Genomic DNA, 16,320 nt, shown 5'->3' with positions numbered 1-16,320 from the left:
AAAAGTCATTTGATTTAGCCAAAAACCAGAATAACCATAAGGCATCATGGCACTGCTGTGAACATACAGCTTATTAGCATTGACTGACAGAACAAATCTTGTATACTAGTCAAAAATATATTCAATTTATCAAAAACAGTTGTTCCTGGACACATCTAGTACAAACTAACACAAGACTTCAAGTCAGTCTAAATAAAGAGGGCACACAGTTTACAATCATGGCCTTCCAACTTTCAATAAAGTAACGCCTCACTGTTGATTTCCCTGACTTGGGTGATTAAAGAAAAGCTACAAAACTAGTGCACATTAAATGAAAGTACTGCATGACAGACGTAAAACAAGTGGGAAAAAAAGGTGCAAATCTCAAACTATAAACAGAACAAAAAAATGAAATGAAAACCGTAGAAAACCAGCCCAAGTGCCGACTATAGATAAACAACTGTTTCAAATGAGCATTTTGAATATATAGCTATGAAGCTGAGAGCTATTTTTAATTCTCCTGGAAGAAAAACAAAAGATAAAAAGATATAAAGTTCTCAATAAAGTAGCAGACCAATGAGATCATCTTCCATTAATAGTACTTATCGATAAGCAACTGCCAGAAATGGGAATGCAGGAAAAAATTAAACTGAGAAGCCTAGAAACATCAACCACAACAGCTCTTGTGTTCCCTACTTGCAAATTAGGATAGTACTTAGACAGCACTTTCCTCTTCCCACCCCACCCCCCCCCCCATTCTCCACAAAAATACTCAGATTTGATACATACAACACTGCAAAGAAGCAAGGTCTAGCTCCAGATCCAGGTACTTCAACTAACAGACAGAAAATTCCTTTTCTCTTAGTGCTTTTTTTTTGTTTGTTTGTTTGTTTGTTTTGTTTTTTGTTTTTTTTTTGGGGGGGGGGGGGGGGGTGGGGGAGGGGGAGGCAAATCCCTTGCCATTATAACAGAAATGTCCCAATTCAAAACCAGATGGGACAACTGTCTGGGTATTGTGAGGGAAGAAATAATCAGTAGAACAACTTTGAGGGAAAGAAAAAAAAAAAAAAAAAAATGGTTGAAGAAAAAAAAAATTCAAGGAACAGGGAAACACAGATAAAAGGACAGGCTGGCTAACAGCAGAGAAGATGGAGATCAAAGTCACAGGGCCAGGAAATAAAAGACACAAGAGGGAACTAGCTCTTCCACCAGACAGAAGTGTCCATTAAGTTTCCTCCAGAAAGATCTTGGCAGCATCAAGAATTTCAAGAAAGGTGGCTTTAAGGCACAGTTACCCCTTTCCTGGCACACATTCGTCCACTAAATTTCTACCAACAGACCTCTGTAACTACAGGCAGTATCTTACAGTTAAAGCTGCCAACATTGTAAGAACTGAACCATGAGAAACTCTCATATTTTTACAGCAAATAGGAATTCTACAAGAATCACTCAAGTATAACAAGAAAATTATTTATAGTCTATTTTGCAGGCGTATTTAGTACAAACATGTCCCCTAAATAGATAGTCAGAACAGAATCTGAATAAAAGTGGCCTAATAAAGTAGCTAAATAACAAGAACCCTATTTATAGCTGCAAAAACCTGCAAATTGCCTGAAGATGACAGAAAACTGCACTTATGCAAATAAAGAGAATTGAGTTTGAGATTAATTAAATCATTAATCCTTTCTATTTGCAAGTCACTTTCAGAAAACTCTTTAGCTTGACTTTAGGAAAGAATTGTACACACAGTACTTTATACAAGTCATCCTCAACATTTTGACATTGCTTCTATATTCACAAGAAAAAAAGTCTTTAATTCACAGTTTCTGAAGCATTTTTCCACTCTTTGCTGAAGTTGGTTTTCCAGTGCAAATTCATTTTGAAATCTCCTTGAGACCACCTTATTCTTCTACTGTCATTCAGGATCCTGACAAATTAAGATGCTGGGCTAGGAAGCCCTAGGCAGGAAGTCTACCAAATTTAACACAATTAATGGAATATTCTTGATCAAGGCAAGGTGCTTTTGATTCACTTTAATGGGCTTTGCCAAAAGATATTACAGAATACAGCTAGCCTCATCCAGAATCCTCATACTAAAACAAAACTTTTTGCTCTGAGTTGGGAATGTGTAAAGCCTTGGTACAGATATTCTAAGATGCCTCATCACTAATACAGATTCAAGAGAATATCTTGATATTGCTACACTCTGCTGAAGTTCTACCAGCCTTTTTCTTTGAGATATAATATCAGTACCAGTAGTTTTATAACAGTATTGGTAAGTTTAGTTCAGTGTTGGGAAGATTATGAACCTGAAGTACTCAGCCAGTGAGGAACCAGGGGAGAAAGAGATAAGCATTGAGTAATAGGGCATAAAAGAAGTAACGCTGTTTTCTGCATGCTCTCCTGCTTGTAGGAGGCCCACCATTGCAATTGCAAATAAAATCTGCTTATCAGAGATACCGTCCTGATCAGTTATTTGGATATTTCCAACAATTTTACACAATTCAAGTATAAGAGATGGCAGTAAACAACCATCTGTAATGGAAGCTGATTCCCCTAAAGTGACAGTTGCACAAAAGCCAGCTAAGGCAAAAAGTAAGACAGATCTACTGGGTTTATTTCCTATCTAATGACAGTTTCTGGTTCTAGAGTGGTAATGTCAAAAATGAATTGAATAGCTCAATTTAACTAATAACTAACCAGTGGCAACTAACTCGAAATGAGTAAAGAGTAACAAACAAAAACATTATCTATATAAATATTTAATTAATGCACTAAAAATCATTTTAAACAGAGCTTGCAGTCTGTATGATACAGTTCTCATAAACACACTTCTTTGAAAGCCTTGATAATCATTTAAATCCCATCCTAAGAAAAAGTTCATGCAATCTTAAACACACATTTTCTCAAAACGCCATAGGAATGCACACTTCCTCAAAGATATGCTACTAAGTCTCCTACCTGCACTGCACAGTATCTCAACTACAGTTAGATGCTCATTTCTGTAAGCACTGCACAAACGTAAGTTTTACAGCAAAAACAGTGCAAAGAAATTCACTTATAAAGCATGAGGATATTTCCAGTAAAGCCAAAGACCCATTACATCAGAATTCTGTTTAGATTCCTGTAAGTAACAAATAAAAAGTAATTTTTTTCAGGCTTCTTACTGTAGTTCAACATTGTAAAATACAATAAGTTAAGAACAAAAGGCTCCCATAATAAACCCACTGAGAATACTAACAAGGTTTCCAGTACTTATTTAATCTTCTATTACTTTTTTAAAAAGTGAGAGCTGGTGCTAGAAGCTAATTATTTACTCCCAAACAAGAAGAACAGGATAAACCAAAACTCCACAAATTCCCACATATAAAAGACCCTCTTGCATGATCAACTCGTGGCCTAATACGAAGCAGAGACATTTGAGGAAAGCTACACCTCTTTAAGGTAGATTTTTCAAAGTAAATCTATTTCAATTAGCTATAAGAATAGCATATAGCAAATGTACACTTGCAATTAATTTCTGGATCACCAGCTCTTGCAAGAAATATCCACAAGTAATTACATGAACATATAACTTCGCTATTACAGATAAAAATAGGATACTTCCACAGCAGGCTAAAGGATGGCAAAGAAACAACACAGTATCAACAAGTATTGTTCCTACAAACTAAACCCACAAAGTTATCATAGATTCAAATGCCAAAGCCAACTGGGACACACATAAAGACTGAATTTATTGCTAGTTTACTATAAGTGCCTCAGATCTCCATTGAAGTGCTTCATGATTGCAACGATAGCACATTAATTGACACAATAACATAGATAAGGAAGTACTGCATTAACTACCTGGATTATTCTTATGAACTCTTAGGAAAAAAAAAAGGCTAAGCAGTACACCATTTAGACTACTTTTAGAAGACTAACAATATTGGTTGCCTTTCAAAGCAATGCACTGCATAAAAATAGTAGTCAGTCTCTAAAAGCAGCTCCAAACTGTTGGGTTTGTTTTTTTTGTTTTGTTTTTTTTTCTTGGTTTTTATTAATTCTGTTTTTCCACACAAGAAAAACAGAAGTGAAGATTGACAAGCACCCATTTCATTCAGTTGAATTAGTTCCAAAGATGAAATGACATTAACTGAAAGCAGTGAAAAATGATACAATGGGCGTCCCACAAATCCCCTATCACATCAAAACAGTACCATAATATGGACAAAAACAACAACAAAAAAAAGACAGACATAAGATGCCACATGTTCCATCTTTTTAAAGGAAGGATGAGAAGGTTTCATTACAGCACACTCTTCTTCATGTTATCCAGTCACTTCTCACGGTGTCAACCTCAACCATACCTCAACCATAACCTCAACCATACAATATCAATGTATAAATACGCATTATTGGTACTTCTGCTTTCAGAAGCTACCTGAGTATGGATCAAAAAAGAATTTCATTATACTAAATACATACATTCCTCAGAAAAATTTCATTAATTATCTCTTTTTTTTAACCTCTAACCTAATCATTTCAAAATTGCCATACTACAGGGTAGGATTGGTAGCTATGAGGCAGACTTTTTTTTTGAGGATCTTGTGATCTTGGGTGAGCCACGGCTGTTCTGTATTTGTGCCTTGAACTTAAGATCCGTGAATAATCATGTATAAACATGTATAAGCATGGGCATCCGGTGTATGGGAATGTGCTCAAGTGTCCCACAGTGCCCTATGCAGGGTGCTGGTATATGCAATGAAAGAGATAACAGTCAAGCAAGTCAGGAGGTGATATATTACATATACACTCTGTATAGATAAACCTGTATCTCTGCATTTGGCTTCGTAGAACTTCACAAAGTTCAATATATTATATTGATAGATATTATATTATCTAAGTATGCAGTGACTGAGATCACATTACTTCACAGAGACCTATCCCAGTAGCTGAAAAATAAATTGATGAAAATTTACCTTCAGGAGAGGGAACAAAAGCAGCCATTTGTGGGATCAGTGATAATACAAATGGCTCTTACCTGCCTTTTTTGGTGAATATACACAGGACATGGCTTGCTGGCAGGCAGAAACGCCCATGACAAGGTAAGGGCAAATATTCATTAGAGGTTTGTTCACACCGTTACTATGGGGAAGCAGTTACAGTTCCTACTGATTTGGGCACTCCTCCAAACAGTACAAGCTGCACAGAGGATACTGAGATCACCCACACAGCAGCCATCTGAGGCCGAAATTATTTTGGGATCCTGCTCTTCATTCAGCTGTCCCACTTGGTGAACAAAAGTATCCGGCAACTACCAGATAACAACAGCTGGCTACTGACCATCACATCAGGCTGCCTCAGTTGTAGGACCTGACTGCCATCCTTTTCAAGAGAATTGAGTCTGAAGCCATGGCTCAATCCAGTGCTTACTCTCAGCAGCTGAGTTGCTGAGAAACTGCACGAGCAACCTGCATTCTCATGTGAGGCCAGCAGTACATAGCACTGTCCCCTAGTTTGCCATGGGTTGGCAGCCCAATGATTGGAAAACTGTAATACTCTTCCTGCATTATAAAACATTCAACTCTACAGAGAAGGAAAGACTGACACATATCATTTATCTAGACTTCTTCAAGGCCTTTGCCATGATCCCACGTGACATTCTCAGGGATCTGAAGGGTGAACTATTTGGCAGATAAGAAATTGGATGGATGGCTGCAGCCAGGGAGCTCTATGACCAGGAGGAGGCCTTTGGTGCACCTCAGGGGTCTATCTCAGGACTAGTGCTCTTTATCTTCAGCCTAGACAGCAAGATCAAGTGCACCTTCAGCAAGTTTGCAGAAGTAGGCCCACATGAACCTAATGAGGTTCAACAAAGCAAAATGCAAGGTGTTGCACTTGGGTCAGGGCAATCCTAGATACAGACTGAGAGAAGAACTCATGGAAGAGAAAAGGACTTGAGGGCTCTAGTGGACAAAAAGCTAGGCACAAGCCAGCAGCATGCTCCTTGCAGCCTAGAAGAACTGTATCATGGGATGCCTCAAAGGAGGAGTAGCCAGCAAGGAGAGGGAGGGGATTGTCATCTTCTGCTCTGCCCTCATGAGACCCCATCTGCAGTGCTGTGTCCAGGTCTGGGGCCCCAACAACAGAAGGGATTTATAACTGCTGGGAGCAGGTCCAGAGCAGGGTTGTGCAGATAATCAAAGGGCTGGAGCACACCTCTAATGAAAAAAAGGTTGAGGGAGCTGAGCTTGTTATTTTGGAGAAGAGGAGGCTCCAGGAAGACCTCAGTGCAGCCTTTCAGAACATGCAGTGGGCTCATTAAAAAAAAAAAAAGAGAGAGAGAGTGAAATTGAATTTCTACACAGTATGACAGTAATAGAATTATAGAAGGGCCTGGATTGAATAATGACCATCTAGATTCGACCCCCCTGCTATGCTCAGGATCACCAACAACGTGACCAGGCCGTCCACAGCCACATCTAGCCTCGCCGTGAATGCCTCCAGGGATGAGGCATCTACAATTTCCTTGGGCAGCCTCTTCAGTGTGACAACAGGACAAGGGGAAATGATTTTAAACTAAAAGGGGAGATTTAGGTAGCTTGATTCAGTGGGTGGAAACCTTGCCCACAGCATAGATGTGGAACTAGATGATCTTCCATCCTATGACATTGTAAGATGTTACCCATATCATTATAAGGATTACTGGCCCCACAAGGTAAGAAATGGGAGAAGCACTGAGTGATGCTACTGCTACCACACAAAATCATGCCTAGGACATTAATCCCAAGAAAATTCAGAAATTTGACAAAGTAGCAAAATTTGGAGGGATAATTCAGTAGGGTTTTCACAGAATGATATCTGAGTCAACTACACAAACCAAATCTATATGGAAAAAATGCAGACAAAAGTAGAAATACAGAAGCTCACTAGCGTTTTGGGAAACACTATATACTGCATTTGATCTGGACACTAAGATTATTATATAGCAAGGAAAAAAAAAAAAAGAGGAAAAAAAGGCTGTTTCCAAGGAAGCAGCTTTGGGCCACAAACTAGCCAATAAGCCTTTCAAGCTTCAAGTCATAGCATCAAATAAAGCTCATTGAAGCCTATGACAACAAAACGGACAAGGTAAACACACAGTTGGACTTACGGTCTTGGAGGTTGATCCATCACTGCAAAGCTAAAAATCTGAGCTGCTTATTCAGTCCTAGCTGCAACAAAGAGTCACTCAAAGAGCCAAGTGCAACCAGTAATAGGGCTCCCAGTTTTAGCATGGGTACTGCCAATTGACTGCAGTCAGTCCACTGGGAGGGCCCAATAGACCAGTACTATGAAATGGAAGTGGTGCATTTCTGCATGGCCTCTACTAGCCAAAACAGACAAAAACAGACAAAAAATTCTTTACAGGGGAAAATTGCACAAATTGGCCTGGATAATGACAGCATCCAACTACAATCTCATCTGTCTCCATCCTGGCCACAGAATAAATGCCACATGAGCAATTAATCCAAGACCAGAAGCAGAATGTACGGTTCAGTGACCAGTCAGGAAGATAACGTGAAAGAGAAACAGCAGCCTTTAAAATGGCTCAGCAAGCCTTGCTATCCTAACGAAGGCACGGGAGAAACAGCCAACATGTCAAATTGATGGCTGTGACTATGGCACTGGAAGGATTGACAGATAGAGAAATCTTCATACTGACTCCTGGATGGTATAAAGCCTTACACACTGTAGGCTAGCGACATTAAGCAGATAACTGGGTAATATACAATAACCCCTCTCTAGGGTCAGGACTTGGAAAACACCTGGCCACATCTTGCATACACATTACACTGGAACTCTTCCAAAGAGTTGGGGTTCACAGCCAGTAAGTAGCAAACACCTGACTGTACTGCCCACTGCACCTGGTGACAATTAAGACAACAGTGAGATACTCTCAACTTATATTTAATGAGATAATGGTTCACAGGAAATGCTATCCAGATGCAGACCAGTGAAAACCAGGTAACATGGATTTACTGTACATCTCATCTTTTTCATGGAGCTAGTTTAGTAGATAATATTAATACTTAACTAAAAGAACAATTATGAATTCTTCTACCTACACATCTCATGTAGAATGGGTGAATAACAGTCGAGCAAGCAGTACTAAGTCTGAATAGCAGAGCAAAAGCACAAAGTTTCACCGTTACCAACTACTGTTAGGCCAACACCATACAGAAACGCCTGAAAACTAAGTTTACCTTGGCAGAGGACAGACAATCCTGTTTACACAAGTTTTCATCAGGCAAACTGATCTCTGCCAAAAGGCTGGTGCAAGGGTCAGAGGCTCCTAATCTTGAAACGCTCAGCTGATACTCTTTAATACGCTCTGCTTATTTCATAAAAAGATTCTATTTCAATCTGTTTTGCAAGAAGTGGATATCGTACCCTCCCAGATAAGTCTCTGCGCTGCACTAGTCCGCAGCGACACCTGTCGGCAGCCTGTGGATTACAATGATGTGCCAAGTCTCACCTGACCAGCATATTTTGGGGACAACGGATACTCAGGCTGGAACTAAAATATGCATGTTTAAGTAGATGTCTGCACTGATCAACAACTGGGGGTGCCAGCAATGGGAATCTAAGAAATGGGGAGACAACAGCAGTCTTGTGCTTGCACAAGTCTTGATGCTCGCAAAGATGGCTAAGCATTACTGACCATTTACAGTCAGAAAAATGGCTATTTTCATCATAATTATCACCATAATCGTCCTCAGTTTATAGGAAAGTTAAGGCTATCTCCACAATGTCACTACCATCACAGCTTGTGACTTATGAGAGATACAAAGGATGTACTCAGAAGCTCCATTATCATTCTCTGTGAATTTCTAGAACAGCTACACAATGTACTGTTTTGGAGAACTGTTATTTTAAGCACACAGTCTAAAACACCCAGCTATGCGTATTTTGCAGTCTCTTATAACATCCTCATAGTTAATGTGATTAAAAAAAAAAAAACAGTCCAGAAAAACAGTCTAGTGAAATGACTGAACTGACAGGCTCAAATGGCTGTGATTACTAGCACAAAGCCCATCTGGAGGCATAAAACAAAATACAAGATGCCTTCTTCTTACAAAGTTGGCAAATCATGGGAACACATTGCCCAGAGAAAACATAGTATCCACATTCATGGATGTATTAAAAACCCCACCAGACACAGTTCAAGGCAACCTAATTAAGCTGACCTTCCTTACATGGAGTATGGAGTTGTATATATTATATAACCTCCAAAGGCTCTTTCCGATATTTTCCATTCCGTGATTTCGTATAAATTTCACCAGGAGAAAATTACCCCTCTAAGTGGTGAAGCAAAAAAGAGGAAGAAAAAAAACCAGTAAGCATATTTTTGCTGTCAAAAAAGAAATGAGAAGAAATAGATAACACTTTAATTAACATTCTCATCAACTGTCACAAGTAATAAAAGCCATGGCACATTTTAACTATATTTCCTAGAATTAGGTACCACTGAAAGGTCTTCTAAAAGGATTACTCTAAATTGACAACCCAAAATTAATAATTTTATGATCAAAATACATTAACACTGTTTCAGCCAAAACATCAGTAAGCAACTAAGAAGCAAAACCTATTTGTTTAAATCAGGATAAAAAAAAAAAAAAAAAAAAAGATGTATTAAAATCCACTAGAAATCCTAATCTCTCCCACAATGAGATTAGGACTCTTAGTGTCATGCAATCCAGTTCCTTAAATTGTGTTCCTTAAATTGCACTGAAAAGAATTAAAATCAACTGAATTCAACTACTCCCCAGTCCAAGGAAAACCAAGAGTATCTCACGGAAATCTGGAACAAAGCATTGGTGTTATCAAGTGAACTGTAGCTTCCCTCCCCCTTCTCCCCATCCCCCTTCCCCCCCCCAGCCCTTCCCTTACAAACAAATTACTGAATGCATATAAAGTGATCTAATGAGCTCTGCAGTCTTCACTTCATTCCTTAAAATATTCAGCTTTAAGATCCATGAACCAGATCCAAGGAGAAACAAAGTCTATTCAAGCAAAATAATCTCCAGCTTTGCATAATCAAAAACAATCTCAAAAAGATAAGCACTGTTGTTGTAGATAAAACATTGGGCCATAACCAACTTAAATATCTGTAAAAGTACAGCTTCCCAATGAATTGATCCAACTGAGGAGGGGACAAGGAGGAATCTGTATTCTATAGAAAATTCTGTGGCTTCCTGGAACAGTGCAGTTAAGCAGTAAAACAGTAGATCACTAACGTTGGATTGTGATTGCTTATTAACAAATTTCACAGAGCAAAGCACCCAATTATATTCAATAATTATAGATATAATCTGCAAGTATGGAATTTGGATATCTTTTAAACAGTGATTAATGCCTCACTTCACATTAACCTCATGTTCACTGTTCCAGTTATCTCATTTTTCTGCACGCTCGCTTTCTACAGTGGAATTATCTTCATATCAGCTTTCCTTCTTCTCCTTGGTTCACCCACTCCTCCTTAAATTCTCTTCCAACCTTAGTTACTATCCTCTTCAGAGCAAAGCACTATCTCAATCCTACATGGATGGGATCACCAATAAGTCTCAAAGTCTGCCAACATTATAGGATGCCTCCAAAACTTATTGTGGAAAGTAGCACACAACTTTTATTCTTACTGGTTGACCACTCTCTTGTGGTATTTGAAAATACACCTTGGAACTACTGCTATTTAGCATCTACATACCTACAGGCAAGTTCATTTCAGTTTTGATGAAGGTGTCTTAAATAAAATAGAATCAAATAAAAGAAGAAATTAAACAGATTGCTAAGTGAAGAAAAAATAGAGACAGAAAGAAATGAAAAGTGGATTGCCCAAAGAAACGTCAGGAATTTGTTATATTTGGCAGATGATACAGTTGTTCATAAACAAATAAAAGATCCTTTCTCCAGACAAAAAAAAAAAAAAAAAAAAAAAAAGCTCCAGCACTAGTCTAGGGGGAACTGAGTATATTTTCAGTCCTACCATAACTTGAAAAATTACTTCTTAAGCAAGAAGGAACCACATCAGAAAACATCTAATCCAGCATTCAAATTCAAAATGCAGCAACAGAGTTTAATCAACTTGGACTGATTAGAGAAATGCATATCCTTAATAGTTGTATAAAGAAAACTGAAATGAAATACAGAACTATGTGTACAGAACCTGCTGAAGCAGAGTTGAAATATTATTTCTTATTCTCAGTAAGCCCAGAATATCACAAAAAATCTGGAGATTTTGAGAATCAAAACAAATACTTGAATTTATTCTTATGCCAACTACACAGATTTTTCTTACTCTTATCTACCACTTTATCAGCTAAAAAGATATTTCAGATAACTACATAATAAAAGCTACCATTACATATTCATAACAGCAAATAATAACAAAAAGTAATTTTATCTGTTCCAACTTCACTCCATCACAGATCTGCTTATATTAATGTTACTGTCTTCATCTGGAATACCAGGCACAGTCCCAGTCACAATACACAAGAGAGATGTATTTAAGCTGCAACAGGAGAAACGGCTACTAGGTTCACAATAAGCTCTTAATTTTCCCAGCAACATCACAAGTGACAGCCTGGATCACTCAACCTAGCAATATAAAGTCTAAGACAAAACATGATTGTCCTTTATAAAAAAAGCTAGAGCTCATACGAACAACAAGGAAAGAAGTAAGAATTAAACTACCGCAACATACAACACCAGAAGGAATGAACATGTGAGGGCAAAGAATTATCTCAGGCTAGAAATTCGATGAACGTTTTAAAAACATGACAAAAAACAGAAATGATCCAGAGTATGTCCTAATATGAGTAAGACTTTTATTATGAAGATTGGAACACATGATTTACAGGCCTACAATGGAAAGCAAATGCACAACTGATCAAAAATTCATCTGTATACTTGAGGAATAAAAGCAAACTAAACACATGCAGTTTTATAGTGGTCATTCAGAATTAATGAAGTATTGTGCCTCTAAGAAAAACAGTAGCTATTCTTGATAGAAAGATTTCACAAATCTTAAATGTAAATACTTCTCTTAATAATCCATTTGCATTCTTAAGCATTAAAGATCTGAGGACTGGCTCAGAAGATTGTGAAAATAAGTAGGCCTCTTCCAGCCTCCAATGGGAGCATCAGAACAAATACTTTCATACGTTATTTAAGTCTTGACTAATCCATCACACGGGGGATCACAACACAGATGATACAACAAACAAATGTTCAGATCCATAACTCACTTCTTTTGAATCAATCTTTTGAATCATAGAATGACTTGGGCTGCAAGGGACCTTAAGGAACATCAAGCTCCAACCTGCCACTGGCAGGGTTCCCAACCTCCATCTCTAAAACTAGACCAGGCTGCCCAGGTCCCCATCCAATCTGGCCCTGAACAGCACTAGGGATGGGGCATCCACAACTTCTATGGACAGCCCAGTCCCTTCTTTTGTAGAGACTTTTATGGTAAATGTTATAATGCCATACAAAGAGCATGAACATTCATCAGCACAGACTAAAATAAACAGAGCAGGAGTAAGACAAATGATATAGATGCTGTAAATAAAGAAAGCAAGAATAGTCATGAAATCCAAAAAAGAATACTGGTAACTGAGGCTCTGGTAGATCATGCAAGAGCATACCACACATGGGAAACCACAAATAGATGGTGTGACTCAGCCTTACCCTCATCGTTCTTCATCAGAAGAGAACATAAACAGAGCAAAGATCATCCAGCATCATTATCGGTCATAAACACCCCAAAAGACACAATGAAGACTTGATGACCAGCATCTCTTACCCCCTGGTCAGGCCGATGGGATACCATCAGTCCTGATACTCATGAAAGGAAAGTGTGAAAGGAAAGGACGAAAGACCTATGAGATAATAAATGCAAATGACTGAAACGGGTTTTGCTCAAAGAAAAAGTTATGCTTCTCTCTGAGCAGTACAATATGTGAACTGTTTTCACCCGTTTGACTTCATCAGATTATGTACTCTGGCTAGTGCAGAACCATGGAATGTTAAAACATGCCCTTTTTCTGGAGATACACTGCATCAGATCTAAGAAGTTCAGTTCTGCAGGCTGAACAGCCTGGGTTACCACTTACTGACTTACTGTCTTTCAGTTTCTGCAAATGACAGGTATCTTCTTCATGCAAACCGGGGGGGGGGAGGTGGGGGGGAAGATGTAAAAATAATGAAGTATGTCATTTACTGTAAAAACCCACAATATGTGCTCACAATGTAATTAGAAGCTCACAATACATGGTACTGTGAAGACAGAGCTCTTCCAACTGATGACTGTGAAGCCTCTTCATCAGAGAGGAGTCAGGCTGCCTATTTTATTAACTACATCAGAAAACCTGTATTCCTGTTGGCATCTCTACTTGTATTTACATGCACATCCCCTGAACACTACTTTTACATTTCGTTCACATTCTCACAGGAGATAAGAAAGGGCCCTCTGTGCAATTTGTTTCTCAATACAAAAAAAAAACAACCCACAAACAAAAAACATTGTAATAGAGATTTACATCTAAGGAACAGCAGTGCTTCAAAAGCCAGTACTGATCATGAATTCTGATTCCTGTTTATGCCTGTGTTACCTACGCCTTTGTCAGTACCTGTTCTTTGCTCACGTGGTCACAATCTAAATCTCAGTCTTGTGTGAGCTCATCTCCTACTTCCAGAAATTTGTCATCATCATACGTACAAAGCAGCTCTCCTAAAATCTGTTACCACACTTTGTTTTAACACAAGTTACAAGATAATCAGTTAAATTTTAAGAAATTCTGACACAAAATATCTTTTCATATTAAAACCTTCGCATCATTCTGTAGAAAGGTAATGAATTGCTGTTCACAAAAAAAATGTTTTAGCTTTCTTCAACCTGAGCACAGTTAAGACTGACAGAAAATTGGAAACCAGTCCTTTATCAAAGAGAAATGGAGTGTTTTATTAAGGAGTAAGGTGCAAAGTCTCACTGTCCTTCAGCAGCCCAAAGTATTTCAGTGTTACATATTCTCACTGATTACCTTAAAGAAGACATAAAAAATTAAAGTGAAAAGAAAGAGAGCCCTATCAAGCAGAGGGGAAAAAAGGCTGCCATTCAGCAGTTTTAACCTACACGTATTTCAAGTGTTTCCATTTCCTTCAAACTGCAGCTTTCTGTTGTCAGAAAGTACTTGCCTGGCTCAGTCAGGCCTCCAGACCTCTCTCTGTACCACTGACTGCATGCTGGGATTACCAGGGAAGGAAGACCATCAAGCTGCAAAGTGACTTTTAGAAGCAATCTTCATTTCATTATACCTGTTGTTGTCCTCACATATGTAACACAGATACTTCCACCCTATGCCCTGTGTGAGGGCTGTAGTAATCCCAACTCCCAGCTCCCTTTGAAGAATACCCATGCATAAAAACTGAAGAAAGGTGCCAAAAACAAGCTCGCACTCAGCATGCTTGTATTTCTCACCACAGCTCCCCAGGATCCATGTGCAAGGAATCAAGAACAAAATCTACCTCAAACTGAACATTTTGTGAAATAAATAACAAGCAAAGAAACAACATCTGAAAACATGGATTCCTTTGCATCCTGCTCTATCCAGCTCTCAGTGGACTGGCAGTTATCTTATTTGACAAGAAAACCAATAACACAAGAAGTGACTCAGTGTTCTGGCTCAGACCCTCAAGCCCTCATGCTGCCAGCCCAACTGCAGCATCACTCAACCTGGGGTGCTCAGAGGGCCAAATCTGAGCTACAAATGCTAGCTGGAAAACAAAACAGACAAACAAAAAAACCCAAAAACAAAACACTGCACTTGGTTAAGATTTTGGGATTGAACACTTGGTTAAGATTATGGGATTGAGATGTACTCTTCCAAAAACTACATTTGTCGCTGACACTTTCAACTACTGCAACTGATGTGAAGAGACACCCAAATCTAAAAGAAAAATAGAAGGGCCTATCCCTCCTCATTGACATCTAACGGGGAGGATCCGTGACAGCGCCTGCCTCCTTAAAGCTGGACTCGCACTGCTGTGCCGGACACGGAGTCCCGGAGCAGCAGCGGACTACAGCCGCGTAACGCCGGTTCCCCTTCCGCGCTCCGGACCCATGCGCTACTCGAGCCGCCCCGTGGCCGTGCCCGGCGCTGCGCGGCTCCCGCAACCGCCCCCCGCGTCCCCGTCAGCAGCTATCGGCGTGCTCGCGGAAAGCGAGGGTGGACAGGGGAACAAATCAACTGCGCTAACCCGCACTGACAGACGCTCGGGACCTAACGCAAGAGTTAAAAAAAAAAAAAAAAAAAAAAAAAAAAAAAAAAAAAAAAAAAAGAACAACAAAAAAAAAACCCCACACAGAAAAAAGAAAGGAAAGCCACTCCCAAGGAGCGATGGGAGCCATAACATCGCAATTCAAAATAACCTAAAGTCCAGAGCACCGCGGGCACCGCTCCGTGCCACCCGCGGCGGGCAGGGCCCCAGCGGCACGGGCAGCGCCCCGCTCGCCACCTCCCAACACCGTCCCGCTGCCTCCGCCGCTCCACCGGAGCCGCCCCGCTCCGCGCGGGGGGCGCTCGAGGAAACTTCGCCGGTGGGGGAGCGCCCGGTCCGGCCCTCAGTCCCAGCGGAACGGCACAGCCTCAGCAGCACCGCAGCGCAGTGGGACAGCAAAGGCGGCCCGGAGGCGCCGCGCCTTAGGCGGCTCGGCGAGGCTCGGGGCGGCTCGGGGCGGCTCAGCACGGCTCGGCACGACGAAGAGCAAAGGCACGGCACACGTGTCTGACCGAGAAGCCATGCAGCCTGGCGGCCGCCGCCCGAAAGACCAGACTGCCTGCCCTGAGACGGGACCGGGACCGGCCCCACAGCGGACCCGGGGCGAAGCGCCGGGACAAAGCTATTCTCCTCCCCGCCCCACCCCGCCCTGCTCCGCTCCCGGGCCGCGCGGAGCACGGAACTCACCAAGTCGAAAATCACCGGCCACGGCCACACTGCTTCTCCACTGGCGGCAACGCCGGCGACACAGAGAACAACCGCGCTCCGCCGCCGAGGCGACCCCCTTCCTGCCGCCGCCCCGCCGCCCCGCCCCGGGGGCGTGTCCCGGTCACATTGGCCCCGCCCCTCACCGCCCTGTGCAGGGACGCGGTGCTGCTCACGTCGGCCTGCGCGGCGCGGTCGCGCGGGCGGTTGTGGGGCTCCGCGCTGTGCTGCTCGTTCGAAGTGGGGCATCGCGCACGCGGCACCGAGTGCCTCCAGGTGCTGTTCTGAGAGCAGGCGCGGGCCGTGCCGATAGCCGCTCGCACTTACGCCGTAGTG

At 41.0% G+C, this 16,320-nt stretch overlaps 1 protein-coding gene across 3 annotated transcripts in view; it reads right to left on the bottom strand.

The window, feature by feature from the left end:
* Positions 1-16,090, bottom strand: part of PAM (peptidylglycine alpha-amidating monooxygenase) — a 121,159-nt gene extending 105,069 nt beyond the window's left edge. For all 3 annotated transcript variants that reach the window (XM_048932283.1, XM_048932285.1, XM_048932286.1), the window contains exon 1: positions 15,967-16,090. The gene's annotated coding sequence lies outside the window, so the exon portion shown is untranslated. The remainder of the gene's footprint in view (positions 1-15,966) is intronic.
* Positions 16,091-16,320: the final 230 nt, after the last annotated feature.

This window comes from Lagopus muta, chromosome Z (genome assembly GCF_023343835.1).
Source record: "Lagopus muta isolate bLagMut1 chromosome Z, bLagMut1 primary, whole genome shotgun sequence".
NCBI lineage: Eukaryota > Metazoa > Chordata > Aves > Galliformes > Phasianidae > Lagopus > Lagopus muta.
This window is presented reverse-complemented; position numbering and strand designations above follow the sequence as displayed.